General features: G+C 43.8%; 1 protein-coding gene across 8 annotated transcripts in view; it reads right to left on the bottom strand.

The window, feature by feature from the left end:
- LOC109928364 (small integral membrane protein 29-like) overlaps window positions 1-14,824 on the bottom strand; it is an 83,997-nt gene that overhangs the window by 43,668 nt on the left and 25,505 nt on the right. The window contains exon 1 of one of the 8 annotated variants that reach the window (XM_048607858.1): window positions 12,300-12,462. The exons of the other annotated variants lie outside the window; for them this stretch is intronic. The gene's annotated coding sequence lies outside the window, so the exon portion shown is untranslated. Of the gene's footprint in view, window positions 1-12,299; window positions 12,463-14,824 lie in introns of those variants that run through there. 8 annotated transcript variants of the gene reach the window in all.

The following is a 14,824-nucleotide window of genomic DNA, read 5'->3' as shown; positions in this document are numbered from 1 at the left end:
TTCAACCACTACTAAAAATCTCATTGATGCCTTCATTACCTGTTGGCTAGACCACTTGAACTGATTCCTACTCGGCCTCTCATATTCCACCCTCCACAAGCATGTCGCCATCTGAAATGCTGGCGTCGATGATCTAACTTGCACTAAAGCATGTTCATCCATTATCCCTGCTCTCAGTATCCTAAATTGGCTCCTAGCTAATCAAAACCTCAACTCTAAAAATCTCATCCATACTTTTAAATCCCTCAACGATTTGCATCAGCCTGACAACCCTCCAAAACATATTTTTGATTCTCTAATTTTGGTTGTGAGCATCTCTAGTTTTAGTTGCTGACCATGTCTTCAGCTACCTGGGTCCTAAACTCTGGAATTCCTTCTCCAAATTTCTCCACCTCCCTTCTCTACTTTCAGAAACTCAAGATTTAGCTCATTGACCAAGCTTTTGCTCAATAGCCTCGCTATCTCATGTGGATCAGAATCAAATTTTCTTTAATGCTCTTGTGAACTGCTGTTGAATGTTTCAATTACATTAATGGTACTAAATAAATAAAAGCTGGTCTTAAATTCAAAGTACTGATAGTTAGGAAGCCAATGGAGGTTACAGAAAATAAGGTACTATGGAAGTGGAGCTTCGTCCAGAATAGACTTCTCTGAGTTATTTGGATGTAGTAAGAAGATACTATACAAGTTCAGCCCAAACGTGTAAGTGTGAATGAATGTTTCTGATCAGGGAATACATAGTTGCAGTACTTCATGACACATTTCTCTCACTTTCCTCAGGATGGCGGCAACTATCCTCTAAGGTGTCTATCCATGCGCATAGCAATCCTTAGATACCAGCAAGCACCTACATATTACATTTCCAGGGTTGTAAAATCAAGGGAAATTTCCCAGTAAAAACTAATGTCATCATCTAATGATGTCTGGACATCCTTTATAGGTAGTAATCAGGAGCAGAAAGTGTGGTTGATTTTTCCTTTCCCTAAATAAGAATAATTACTGTTTAATTACTGCCACCACTAATGTCAGAGCATTCAGCACAATCCAGAGACAGAACGGACGTTCTTGGTCTAGGTGACTCAGTACCACATAAACCAATTAGTCATCAAGTAAAACCAGTCAGACATTGTTCTATATGTAATGTTGAATTTAAAAAGATTTCTAAAGAATGTAGTGTGTTGTAAGAAATCAAAAATCTTCACAAAGTTGGCCACAACCATTATTTTGAATGCAGCAGTTCATGTTGGTTTTGAAAAAAGCTTCGTGAAAAAATTGCATAATCTGCCTGTTTGCACACTGAATGCCAAAAATACTGTGTATCATTTCCTATAAGATCACTCATCCTTCCTCTCCTGGAAACGGAAGCTACTCCCCCAAACTTTAACTTTGTCAAAGGGAAGACATGATGGGAAGAAGTCAAATACTTCACTGCGAAGAATGTAATTTTTATTTTCCAGAAACCAGTATCCTAATATCCACATAGCAATTTGTGTATTCTTAAATATTTCCACACAAACTTATTTTATGTTAAGTATGTTCAAATGTCCAGACTGCTTTTTAAAAACACATAATGAATTGCAATTACAAAATGTTTTCCTGAGACCTCATTCTATAGAATAAAAGGGGGACTAAATCAAAGTAAAATGACTCATACAACACCAAATTTAAACCAGATGGCCACAAATATTAGCTAACAAAATCAGATAATTCAAAGGTCACGATAGGTTTTAACTAAATGAAGACACCCATCACAGAGTTACTGAAAAAATATATCTGAGCTTTAATCATGAAGTGAGAGGAAAGCCAGAAGAAACAAGTATGAATGATATGCATTTATAAGAGTTTATGTGATTGTCATTAAAATCTTTACAAAACACATAATTTATAATCTTTTTATGTTTCACCACCAGACAGCTCAATACAGATTTCACTGTGGCAGACTTTATTTCTCAGGTAAACAGGATTTCTTTTTATTGCTCAGGGAAAAGGATTAGAGTGTTTTACTCCAGCTGCTAGCTACTCAAATATTTCTTGAGTAGCCCAGAGTTTCCCATTGAAGAGCAGCTCTGATTATAGACTTTTGTGGTACAGGAACCCCAAACCACAGTTTTGCGGCACTATGCCAACTTGAAGATTACTTTAAGTCAAAATAGCTGAGGAAAACTTATTCAGCTAAAACAGCTATCATACGAAAATGATTTTGTTTTATTCTCACTCTCGGGGCAGTGGGGGAAAGAGAAAATAAATGCTCATTCTAATCATTTCAAGTTTATTTTCAAAATAGATGTTAATCCACTGAGTCATTAAAAAAAATCAAATTTTTTTTAAAAAGTCAACTATGTATCTGGCGTAATCATTAAACAACTCCTATTACAGATAAACACTGCACTTAATACTATCTTAAGGAATGAATAACACATGTCTGTATCATGTTTTAGTTTCAAAACAAGGGGCTGAATCTTGCGTTTTTTTGATCTGAGTTGCATCCAGGTTTTTTTCTGACAGATTTCTGACATGAAGCCTAACTATTTTTCTTGCTATATCTTACCAAACCCAACTGATTAAATACCTACCCCAATCATTTGGCATCCTTCTTGTCCAGTTCTGACCCCATCTTAGAATTCACTGTTCCTGGAACAATTTGCCATTTATCTGCTATAAGTCTGATATTCCTTGCGTCCATGTCATCTTTGAAAGGCTGCAGCACACTCAGACAAGCACGGGTAATCTGGCATTGTCCCTCGCTGGCAATGTTTTGACAGAATAGCCATAAAGCTATGCTGTCCAAAGCACATAACTGTTATGGCTGATGCTTCCTCGCAAAAACGAACTTATTCTCTCACCCTAGAACTACATAATTTACATTTTTATCTGTCCATAGGTACATCCCATGTGAATACCATCTAAGTCAGCACTATCCTGTTCCCAACAGCCACTGCAGATCTGTGACCTGTCATTGTCCAGTGGGGCACATCACATACAGGAAAGCGAGCAGTCAAATCCAAACATGAGCTTTTATTTGCAGACAGCAAGGACAAATACAAACAAACCAGTAGAGACTGCAGTTCAACAATGCATACTAGATTCTGGCATCAAGACCAATGAAAATTTTACAGTCTATGTGAGTCTACGGCACTCAGCTATTATCTGTTGGACATGGGAGTCAATGAGGTTCTGAGCACTATAAGCCATACAGTGCAGCTGAGCTCTGTCATGCACAAGGAGAGCTTCCTCTGCCTCAATGTCCTTGTCCTCCTTCTTAAAAGACTGCTGCCACTTGCTACATTTCTCAGCACATCGCTTAATTTCCTGCTCCAATTATTCACAGCACAGCACGTCAGGATGATGTGGAACACTCTGTCCAGACTATTCTGGATGGCCCCCATCAAACTAGTCCAAGCAGCAGAACCTCAACTTCAACAGCCCTATTGTCTGCTCTGGTCAAGGCATGGGTGGCATTATATCTGGCACTCCACATCAATAAGGGTGTTGCATAATGGTGTCATGAGCCATGGTCACTGTGGGTAGCCCTTGCCCCTTAGTAGCCAGCTTTGAGAGGCAGCTGGACCCTCAAATGCACTGGTACATGAGAAATCTCCAGGACATAGGTACCATCACAGCTACCAGGGTAGGGGGTAAACACCTCCAGGAGTGGCAACAATGATTACAGATATCTGAACATTAATTGGAACGCCTTGTAGTTGATGAATTCCATTTAGTTGTGATACAAACCTCTGTGTGCAACGCTTGCATGGACAGTGGCACCCTGCACCTGAAGGAAGCCAGCTATGCTCCTGAATCCTACTACCTGGGCTGTAGCACTGACCTCATCATGAAGAAATTAAATGAACTGGTGTGATCTTGCATAGTTTTTGACTCTGTCACTGTCCGGATGCATAACTGAAAGAACCCACACAAGTCATTCATTACTCCCTGGAAGAAGTATACAAGTCGAGTACACCAAGAGAGGGTGGCTTCCCACCCCTGCAGCGGTCAGGTACTGCTCCAGTATTCAGCACAGTTCCCTCACAGTATCCTGGGACATACTGAGCCACAATACTGCATCTTGCTCCTTCCCAGGAAACTGACTCTGGGCCAGAAAACTCTTGAGCCTCCTGCGGACCCCACACATCCTGAGAGGCCCTGCGGTTGTGACCTCTCTCCAAGTTGGGTGTACATCAACCCCCATGGCAGCTTGCTGCTGCTCCTCAGCTTGCCATCAGCCCTGGTCTTCGTGCATCTGCCTTCATCTTGTTACGAAGTCAGCCACAGTGAACAGCATCCCATCAAAAGCAGGGTGCAGCACTTTCCGTGAAAATGATCGACATGGGAACTGAAGGAGCGAAAGAGGTTCTTAGATTTCAGAAGTGACTTTTATTTTCTATTCATTTGTGGGATGTGGGCATCGCTGGCTGGCCAGCATTTATTGCCCAACCCTAGTTGCCCTTGAAAAGGTGGTGGTGAGCTGCTTTCTTGAACCGCTGCAGTCCACCTGCTGTAAGTTGGCCCACAATGCCACTAGGGAGGGAATTCCAGGATTTTGATCCAGCGACAGTAAAGGAACAGTGATATATTTCCAAGTCAGGATGGTGAGTAGCTTGGAGGGGAACTTGGAGGTGGTGGCATTCCCATATGTCTGCTGTCTTTCTAGATGGAAGTGTTGGTGGGTTTGGAAGGTGCTGTCTGAAGATCTTTAGCGAAGTTCTCTAGTGCATCTTGTAGACAGTACACACTGCTGCTACTGAGCATCAGCGATGGAGGGAATGGATGCTTGTGGATGTAGAGCCAATCAAGTAGGCTGCTTTGTTCTGGATGGTGTCAAGCTTCCTGAGTGTTGTTGGGGCTGCACTCATCCAAGCAAGTGATGGGTATTCTATCACACTCCTGACTTGTGCCTTGTAGATGGTGGACAGGCTTTGAGGAGTCAGGAGGTGAGTTACTCACCGCAGCATTCGTAGTTTCTGACCTGCTCTGGTGGCCACTGTGTTTATGTGACGACTATAGTTGAGTTTCTGGTCAATGATAATCCCCAGGATGTTGATATTGGGGTATTCAGTGATGGTAACACTATTGAATGTCAAGGGGTGGGGATTGGATTGTCTCTTATTGGTGATGGTCATAGCCTGGCATTTGTATGGCATGAATGTCACATGACACTTGTCAGCACAAGCCTGGATATTGTCCAGATCTTGTTGCATTTGGACATGGACTGCTTAAGTATCTGAGGAGTCGCGAACGGTTCTGAGCATTGTGCAATCCATCAGCAAACATTCCCACTTCTGATCTTATTATAATCATTGGCATACCATGCAAATGAAGGCTGCATTAACTTCTCCATACAGTCATCCCGATTACAAGGAACAAGTAACTATCATTCATCCACATTCAGCCTCAGCATGTGCAGAAGCTTGGTGAAGGCGTAACTCTAGCTGAGTGAACAGTCATCATAGAGGGAGTGCCTGCAGTATTCCCAGACTCTTCCTCACCTCAGACTCACAACAACCGCTCAACTTCTCATTGCATTCAGTACAGACCATTGTTAAACTTGACAGATGATGAAGCAATGACGTGCGGTCTCACAGCACCCTTGGAAATTGGGCTAATAAGTTTTGCCTTTGGCCAGGATTGGCCTTATTTAATGTCACTGCTGTTAACTTCAGCATCATTAAGATGCCAAATGTTCAACCCACAAGCACCAATGACAAATCGCTTTCACCATAATCGGACACCTATGCACTTTTGCTCAGTATGCATTTAGCAAACGGGTGATGAAATGATTGAAAATTAAATGTAGCTGGGATTTGCAGATGGCTGCTACATGTATTTGATCCTTCAATGTCCTAACATCCAACAAACGTAAATCCTGCTCTTTCGGACATCAGCCTGATAATTACTGCCCACTCTGGCTGTTAGCCCAGCAATTTTCTAGTAACACTTCACATCTAGACAATGGAAAGTGATAGCAAGAAACGTAGCTCAGGGTGGACATCATCAGCACCAGGCCTCAGTTGTTCATCAGGAACTGCCACCCAAATCTTAATCACGTTGTAACTGTACCTGCATCTACCACTTCCTCTGGCAGTTCATTCCACATATGAACCACCCGCTATGTGAAAAAGTTGCCCCTCAGGTGCTTTTTAAATCTTGCTCCTCTCACTGTAAAAATATGTCCCCTTGTTTTGAACTCCTCCACTGTAGGGAAAGACCTTTGCTATTCACCTTATTTCTGCCCCTCATGATTTTATTAACTTCTATAAGGTCGCCCCTCAACCTCCTATGCTGCAGTGAAAATTGTCCCAGTTGATTCAGCCCATCCTTCTAACTCAATTCCTCCAGTCCCAGAACATCCAGGTAAATCATTTCTGAATCCACAACAATTTATTAATTCTCACCTATCAAAAAGAGGTTGCAGCATTATGTTCATCCACAAGCTATGTTAATAGTTCTCTCTCTCTCTCTTCTACTTAGTAAAAATATTCATGAAAATACTTTTGAGATTTACCTTTTGCTGTTAAAGATGAGATTCAATGTTCCTTTTATAACACTACATAGCCTTAACAATTAGGAACATTGTAGCATGCCCTGTTCCCAGGTCTGTAATACTATTCACTAAGCAACCAGGATTTTTGCGAAGATTAATTGAACATAGGAGCAGAAGTAGGCCATTTGGCCCATCAAGCCTGCTCTACTTTTCAACTAAATCGTAGCAGATCTGTCATAAAGCTGTTTTGCCACACTATCTCAATATCCCTTGATATCTTTAACATCTAGAAATCTATTGATCTCGGTCTTGAAAATATTCAATGATTGAACAATAACAGCTGTATGGAGTAGAGAATCCCAACAATTCATCACATTCTGAACGAAAAAGATCCTCATCTCTGTTTAAAACAATCTAACTCTTAATCTGAGACTATGCCTTTTGGTTCCAGACACTCCAATCTGGGGAAACAGCCTTTCTGCATCTACCCTATCAAACCTTGAAAGAATGTTGTGGCATGGCAGTGAGTTGGCACAGGAATTTTGGGGGTGGGAGGACAACATTCGTTGGCATGGAGAGGACATGATGAGTGGGTGGTGGATGCATGAGGGCTAAAAACCCTAACAGCTTCTATACGAAGTGGGAAAAAGTATCAAATCGAGGTGGATCTTCCAAACAAGCCACCTCAGCTTGCCCCCGTGGCTATCTAGGATCTGCTTATAGAATCAGCAGCCCAACTCGATCTCACCTTTGCCACTTAGGAGCAAAGACAGGGACCAGTGGGAGCCTTCATATCAAGATGGTTCTACCATGAAAATTACCCAACTTGAGCTACCTGCCTCAGTAGTGAAAATCTTGCCAAAAGTTCCTGCTATGCTCTACTGATTCAGTTTAAGTAACTCAGCACAGACTAGAGATCAGATCTAAGACTATCTTGGTGCATAGCTTAGTCGTACACTTAATGCACTTGCAGTGCCAAAAACAATATTTTGTGAAACAGGGTCTTATGAAATTATTACATGTATTTTTGAGGTGGGCTGGGCACTGACTACAGGATGTTCTATGGCTAAGAAATAATCTCATTTGGTTTATGGAAGATTTCCTTCAAAGAGGATGGATCATTACAACTGTTTCACTGCATGACACAGTGCTATTATGGGACATAATTTAACGGCTTTCCAAAGATTAAACCAGATTTATAAATTCAAGCTAACATTTCTGATATGCTGTACTTTAAACTTTATTTTTTGCAATGCTGTCTACTACATCATATTCCACTATATTAGAGCACCATCTCCAAAAGCAGCACTATACTCTGAAAGTAGCATACCATATAACTCCAGGAACAATGACAAGTATGTCAACAATTAATTTCACCACTGCCTCTAGAGGCAATGTATCAGCCTGTAACAGAAAGCTTTTTATTCATTGGATGGCCGATTTTAATAAATCTTCAACATATTAATTTTGACGTTGCAGGTATTTATATGCTAACACTATGATAAGTCTACAGCCAGAAGGAAAAGTACCTTTAAAGCAAGAGAAAAAGTGTTTGGCTTAGTGGAAGTGATCTGGCCTCTGAGTCAGAAGCTTTTGGTATCAAGTCCCAGTCCAGAGATTTGAGAATATAATCGAGGCAAACAATACAACATAGTACTGAGTGAATGCAGCACTGTTGAAGATACTTTTTTTGGATGAGCTACTAAACCAAAGCTCTGCCTTACTTTTCGGTTGGATGTGCATAGGAAATCTGGTGCATGTTGCTTCACTGTCACCACTGGTCTCAGAATCCACCAATGCAACGTAAATACCAAAAGCAGAGGGGACAGGGAAAGGTTTCATTTTGCATTTATTCCTTTATTAGAAATTCCGCATTTAAATCTACAAATACTATGGCTACAAAAACAAATCAGAGACTTAGAATTCTACGGTGGATAACTCACTTCCTGCCTCCTCAACGCCTGGCCAAAATTGACAAGGTACAAGTCAGCAGTTCAATAGAAAACTCTCCACGTACCTGGATGAGTGCAGCTCTAAAAACACACAAGATATTTGATACCATCCAGGACAAAGCAGCCCACTTTACTGGCACCACATCCACCACCTTCCACATTCACACTCTTCACCAATGACGCATTGTGGCAGAAGGTACATTGCTTCAAAGGAGCTTTAACGCATTTCTGCAATTTCAAAACTCTCAACCTTTACTGTTGAAAGGATAAGGGCAGCAGATTCATCAGGATACCTGCACCTACAAAGTTCCCCTTCTTGACTGGGAATTATATTGTTGCTCCTTCACCATGGAACTCCCTTCCAAACAGCACTGTGGATATTCCCTACAGCCCAAGGACTACAATAGTTCAAGAAGGCTGCTCACCACCACCTTCTCCAGGGCAAATAGAGATGGACAATAAAGGTTGCAAGCAAGGTTGAATGGTTTGGTGGCAGAGCATTAGTTCCCCAATGCTCTGTACACATGCGTAGCAAGTTCAAAAACCAGCTGCTGATATTAAGTAAGTATGAAGTACTTTATAATTGGGGCAGCACAGTGGCTCAGTGGTTAGCATTGCTGCTTTACAGAGCTATGGACCCAGGTTTGACTCCAGCCTTCCAAGGTGACTGTGTGGAGTTTGTACGTTCTCCCCATGTCTGCGTGTCTTTTCTCCCACAGTGCAAAGATATGGAAGTTAGGTGGATTGGCCTTGCCAAATTGTCTGTAGTGTCCAGGAGAATGCAGGCTAGGTGGGTTAGCCAAGGTAAATGCAGAATTACAGGGTCTGGGTGGGATAATCTTCAGAGGGTTGGTGCAGACTCAATAGGCAAAATGGCCTCTTTCTACACTGTCAGGATTCTATGATTCTAATAAGTGCTAGCCAACAAGTGATGGTCACACTGCATGACTGAATAAAAATAATTATTTTAAAAAGATTGGAAATAGAATTTCCCAACCTGATCAGATTTTCTGGATCAATACTCCTGGCAAGATTGTACAAGTTCACCATAACTTCCTTGCTTCTGTCCTCTATGCCTCTATTTATAAAGCCCAGACATGCCCTGTGAGGCACTTTCTCATTCTGCTCTGTCACCTTCAATGATTGTGCAGATATCTCCCAGATCCTTCTGCTCTTGCAACTCTTAGAATTGTATTATTTATTTTCCATTTCCTCGCCTTGATCTTCCTTTTAAAATGTGTCACTTTATGAATTTTTGCATTAAAATTCATCTGTCATGTGTCCAGCTATGCAGTAACTGTATCTATGTCCTTTGGACATCTATCACTATTCTCCTCACTGTTCACTATCCTTCCAAGTTTTGTGCTATCCTCAAATTTTGAAATAGTGCCTTGCACACTCAAAATCTAGGTCATTAATATCAAACAAGAAAAGCTGTGGCCCTGGGACTAACTGCTGGGGGCCACAACTGTATGCCTTACTCCAGACTGAAATTCACCCACTCATAAGGCTTCACATTGCTCAGCTAACTTTGTATCCATGCTGTCACTCTCATTTTTATTCCATGGGCTCTGACCTTGCCTGTAGGTTGACCCTGCCCAATGAATTATTTTTATTCTGAATTTCTTCTTGTTCTTTTCTATTGCTAACCTAAAATTTATGATAGCATGATCACTATCCCATAAATTCTCCCAAAAGTTGATCCTCTTGACCCACTTCAATCCCATGAAATAGATCCCAACAACACCTCATACCTTGACTTGCCCGAATCATCTAGAAGATTCTCCTGAAAACACTTCAAGAACTCTTCCACCTCTCTGCCTACTACAGTCATAATATCCTAGACTTTATGAAGTTAATGAAAGCCCCCATTATAACTACTCTAATTTTGCACTTCACTAATTTCCTTGGAAATTTCTTCCTCTATATCTTTTCCACTAGTTGGTGGCCGAAAGAATACACCCAGTAGTGTGATAATACCCCTATTGTTTCTTCACTCTAAATAAATATTTTGCCCTTGACCTGTCTAGGATATACCCTCTTTCTAGCACTAACATTTTCCTTAATTAATGCTCCCATCCCTCCTCCTTTCTTTCCCTCCTTCCTTAGCTGTCCAAAATAGTTTGCATGCAGGTCTCTGCTACTGCCACGACATTGTGTTCACATGTGGTTCTTTATGCCTGCAGCTCACCAACTTTATTTATCACACTCCAAGCATTCATTTACATGCAAAGAAAACACAATTTAGGCCTTATTGCATTTCTGGTTACAGTGACCCTATCCACAGTATTACTATTTGTTATTAACACATAAATTAAAAGTAAATGAACAACACCATTTAAATTGTAGGTTAGCAAAGCAAATTCCTGCTGCATATTGCTTTATTAATTGCACAACTGCATAGGTCAGTTTAGCAGAGATAGTAGGAACTGCAGATGCTGGAGAATCTGAGATAACAAGGTGTAGAGCTGGATGAACACAGCAGGCCAAGCAGCATCAGAGGAGCAGGAAGGCTGACGTTTCAGGCCTAGACCCTCCTTCAGAAATGGGGGAGGTGAAGGGGGTTCTGAGATAAATAGGGAGAGAGGGGGAGGGGATAGAAGATGGATAGAGGAGAAGATAGGTGGAGAGGAGACAGACTGGTCAAACAGGCGGGGATGGAACCAGTAAAGGTCAGTGTAGGTGGGGAGGTAGGGAGGAGATAGGTCAGTCCAGGGAGGACGGACAGGTCAAGGGGGCGGGATGAGGTTAGTAGGTAGGAGATGGGGGTGGGGCTTGAGGTGGGAGGAGGGGATATGTGGGAGGAAGGACAGGTTAGGGAGGCGGGGACGAGCTGGGCTGCTTTTGGGATGTGGCAGGGGGAGGGGTGATTTTGAAGCTTGTGAAGTCCACATTAATACCATTGGGCTGCAGGGTTCCTGAGCGGAATATGAGCTGCTGCTCCTGCAACCTTCGGGTAGCATCATTGTGGCAATGCAGGAGGTCCAGGATGGACATGTCGTCTGCGGAATGGGAGGGGGAGTTGAAATGGTTCGCGACTGGGAGGTGCAGTTGTTTAGTGCGAACCATCAGGTTTATGAACAGTTGCAGAACATCTGTGCTGAGAGATGTTGGTGAAAAAACAATGGACTAAACGGTATTTTCCAGTCCTAAACTTTCCCATGTTAGATTAGGGAACCGTTTTCTCCAACTTTTATCTAATATTAGCTCTCAGCATCTCATTTAGCATCTCATTTCTTCAATATCTACTAAAGTCCAGCCAATCTAAAACTGCACTTAGCTTATAGCTTAGCTGTACTGAGCTGGATCTAGTTGATGAGTCGCCTGCGTCTAAATTAACGTGCAGCTGGTCTTTCTACAACGCGAATGCACTGTGAAAGCCCAACATTTCATTAACACATATGTTGGCTGTGATAGTACAGAAATGATCTTTATTGCAACTTCACAACTTAATTGTACCTAGAAAGATCCAGAGAAAAGCTACATAGATTCTCATCTGCAACATCATCTTTCAGACATACGACAATAGGAACAGTTAGATGAAGTGAAAAGCAGGCCAATAAATATTTTCTGAAGAATTTTTGAAGATTTCTGAAGAAGGGTCTAGGCCCGAAACATCAGCCTTCCTGCTCCTCTGATGCTGCTTCGCCTGCTGTGTTCATCCAGCTCTACACCTTGTTATCCCAATAAATATCCATCAGGTTTATGAACAGTTGCAGAACATCTGTGCTGAGAGATGTTGGTGAAAAAACAATGGACTGAACGGTATTTTCCAGTCCTAAACTTTCCTATGTTAGATTAGAGAACCGTTTTCTCCAACTTTTATCTTATATTAGCTCTCAGTTCCACTGTTAGAAACTACTTACCAATAGTGCAAAGCTATTTCTAGAGGAGCCCAACCAAAGTTTATAATCAGATGCCCTTTTTTTTTTGCCTGGTTTGTCCTCCATGAATTTTCAGTGTTGTCATCGTTCTTATCCAGTGTAGCACTGATCCATAAATGGAACTGTAATGAAATTGCTTCATTATCTGTAGAGATGCCGACGAAAATATTTAAGAAAGCTTTTATTTTTGTGACAAGTGCCACCTTCAAAAGGTAGCTATCTATCCACAGTTAGTTTAAACTGCAAGTTAACATAAATGTGGGATAAAATTCCAATCTTTTAAGTTATTTAAACAGTAACAGAAGCAACTATTTATAGGAATGAATTTTTCATTTGAATTTGGGTTACAGCTTTTTTTGTATTTTTTCTTTTGCCTCCATGCCAATTTACCCAAGACAATTCCTTTCTGAGATAACAAGGTGTAGAGCTGGATGAACACAGCAGGCCAAGCAGCATCAGAGGAGCAGGAAGGCTGACATTTTGGGCCTAGACCTTCCTTCAGAAATGGGGGAGGGGAAGGGGGTTCTGAAATAAATAGGGAGAGAGGGGGAGGCGGATAGAAGATGGATAGAGGAGAAGATAGGTGGAGAGGAGACAGACCGGTCAAAGAGGCGGGGATGGAGCCAGTAAAGGTGAGTGTAGGTGGGGAGGTAGGGAGGAGATAGATCAGTCCAGGGAGGACGGACAGGTCAAGGGGGCGGGATGAGGTTAGTAGGTAGGAGATGGGGGTGGGGCTTGAGGTGGGAGGAAGGACAGGTTATGGAGGCGGGGACAAGCTGGGCTGGTTTTGGGATGTGATAGGGGGAGGGGCGATTTTGAAGCTTGCGAACGCCATCGACACCACTGCTGATGCCATCGCCTCCATTTCCGAGGCCAACACCAGAGACACTGAGGACGCACCTACCGTCACCGCTGCTGCCGCCTCCTACCCCGCTCCGCCCACCGCCGACAGTGCTCCGCCCACCACCAATGCAACTCCGCCCACCGCCGACACCGATGCAACTTCGCCCACTGCCACCGACGCAACTCCGCCCACAGCTGACGCCGACGTTGCTCCGCCCACCGCCTCTACAGCCAGCAGCTCCAGAGGAGACAGCAGCACCCAGCCCTGCCGAGTCTTCACCATCCCCCCAGACCTCCCCCTTACTGAGGTCGAACGTCAGTCCTCAGTAAAGGGCTCACCTTTGTCCCCCTCCACCCACACATCAATAAATACCAGTCACGTTTGGACATAGAGCAGTTTTTCCGCCGTCTCCACCTCCGCGCTTACTTCTTCACCAGTGAGCCTAACCCTCCCTCTACTGACCCCTTCTCCCGCCTCCAACACACACCCTCCTCCTGGTCACCATCCCAAGGCCTCCTACCCTCCCTTGACCTCTTCATCTCCAACTGCCGTCGTGACATCAATCGCCTCAACCTCTCCACCCCTCTCACCCACTCCAACCTCTCTCCCGCAGAACGTGCAGCCCTCCGCTCCAATCCCAACCACACCATAAAACCCGCAGACAAGGGAGGCGCAGCTGTAGTATGGCGCACTGACCTCTACATCGCCGAGGCCAGGCGCCAACTCTCCGACACCTCCTCCTCCCGCCCCCTTGATCATGACCCCACCCCCGACCACCAAACCATCATCTCCCAAACCATCCACAACCTCATCACTTCAGGTGACCTCCCACCCACAGCCTCCAACCTCATCGTTCCCCAACCCCGCACCGCCCGCTTCTATCTCTTTCCCAAAATCCACAAACCTGACAGCCCTGGTCGACCCATTGTCTTCACCTGCTCCTGCCCCGCCGAACGTATCTCCACCCATCTGCACTCCATATTCTCCCCCTCGGTCCAGGAACTCCCTACCTACGTCCGTGACACCACCCACGCCCTCCACCTCCTCCAGAACTTCCAATTCCCTGCTCCCCAACACCTCATCTTTACCATGGACGTCCAGTCCCTATACACCTGCATTCCCCATACAAATGGCCTAAAGGCCCTCCGCTTCTTCCTGTCCCGCAGGCCCGACCAGTCCCCCTCCACTGACATCCTCATCCGCTTAGCCAAACTCGTCCTCACCCTCAACAACTTCTCTTTCAATTCCTCCCACTTCCTACAGACAAAGTGGGTGGCCATGGGTACCCGCATGGGCCCAAGCTATGCCTGCCTCTTTGTAGGTTATGTGGAACAATCCCTCTTCCGTACCTACACTGGCCCTAAACCCCACCCCTTCCTCTGTTACATTGATGACTATATCGTCGCCGCCTCGTGCTCCCACTTCACCAACACCTTCCACCCCAACCTTAAGTTCACCTGGATCATCTCTAATACCTCTCTCTCCTTCCTGGACCTCTCTGTCTCCATCTCCGGCAACCACCTAGAAACCGATATCCATTTCAAGCCCACCGACTCCCACAGCTACCTAGAATACACCTCCTCCCACTCACCTTCCTGCAAAAATGCCATCCCCTATTCCCAGTTCCTTCCCCTCTGCCGCATCTGCTCCCAGGATGAGGCAT

This window comes from Rhincodon typus, chromosome 18 (genome assembly GCF_021869965.1).
Source record: "Rhincodon typus isolate 14 chromosome 18, sRhiTyp1.1, whole genome shotgun sequence".
Classification (NCBI taxonomy): domain Eukaryota; kingdom Metazoa; phylum Chordata; class Chondrichthyes; order Orectolobiformes; family Rhincodontidae; genus Rhincodon; species Rhincodon typus.
The sequence above is the reverse complement of the archived record's forward strand: the minus strand, read 5'-3'. Positions and strand labels throughout refer to the sequence as shown.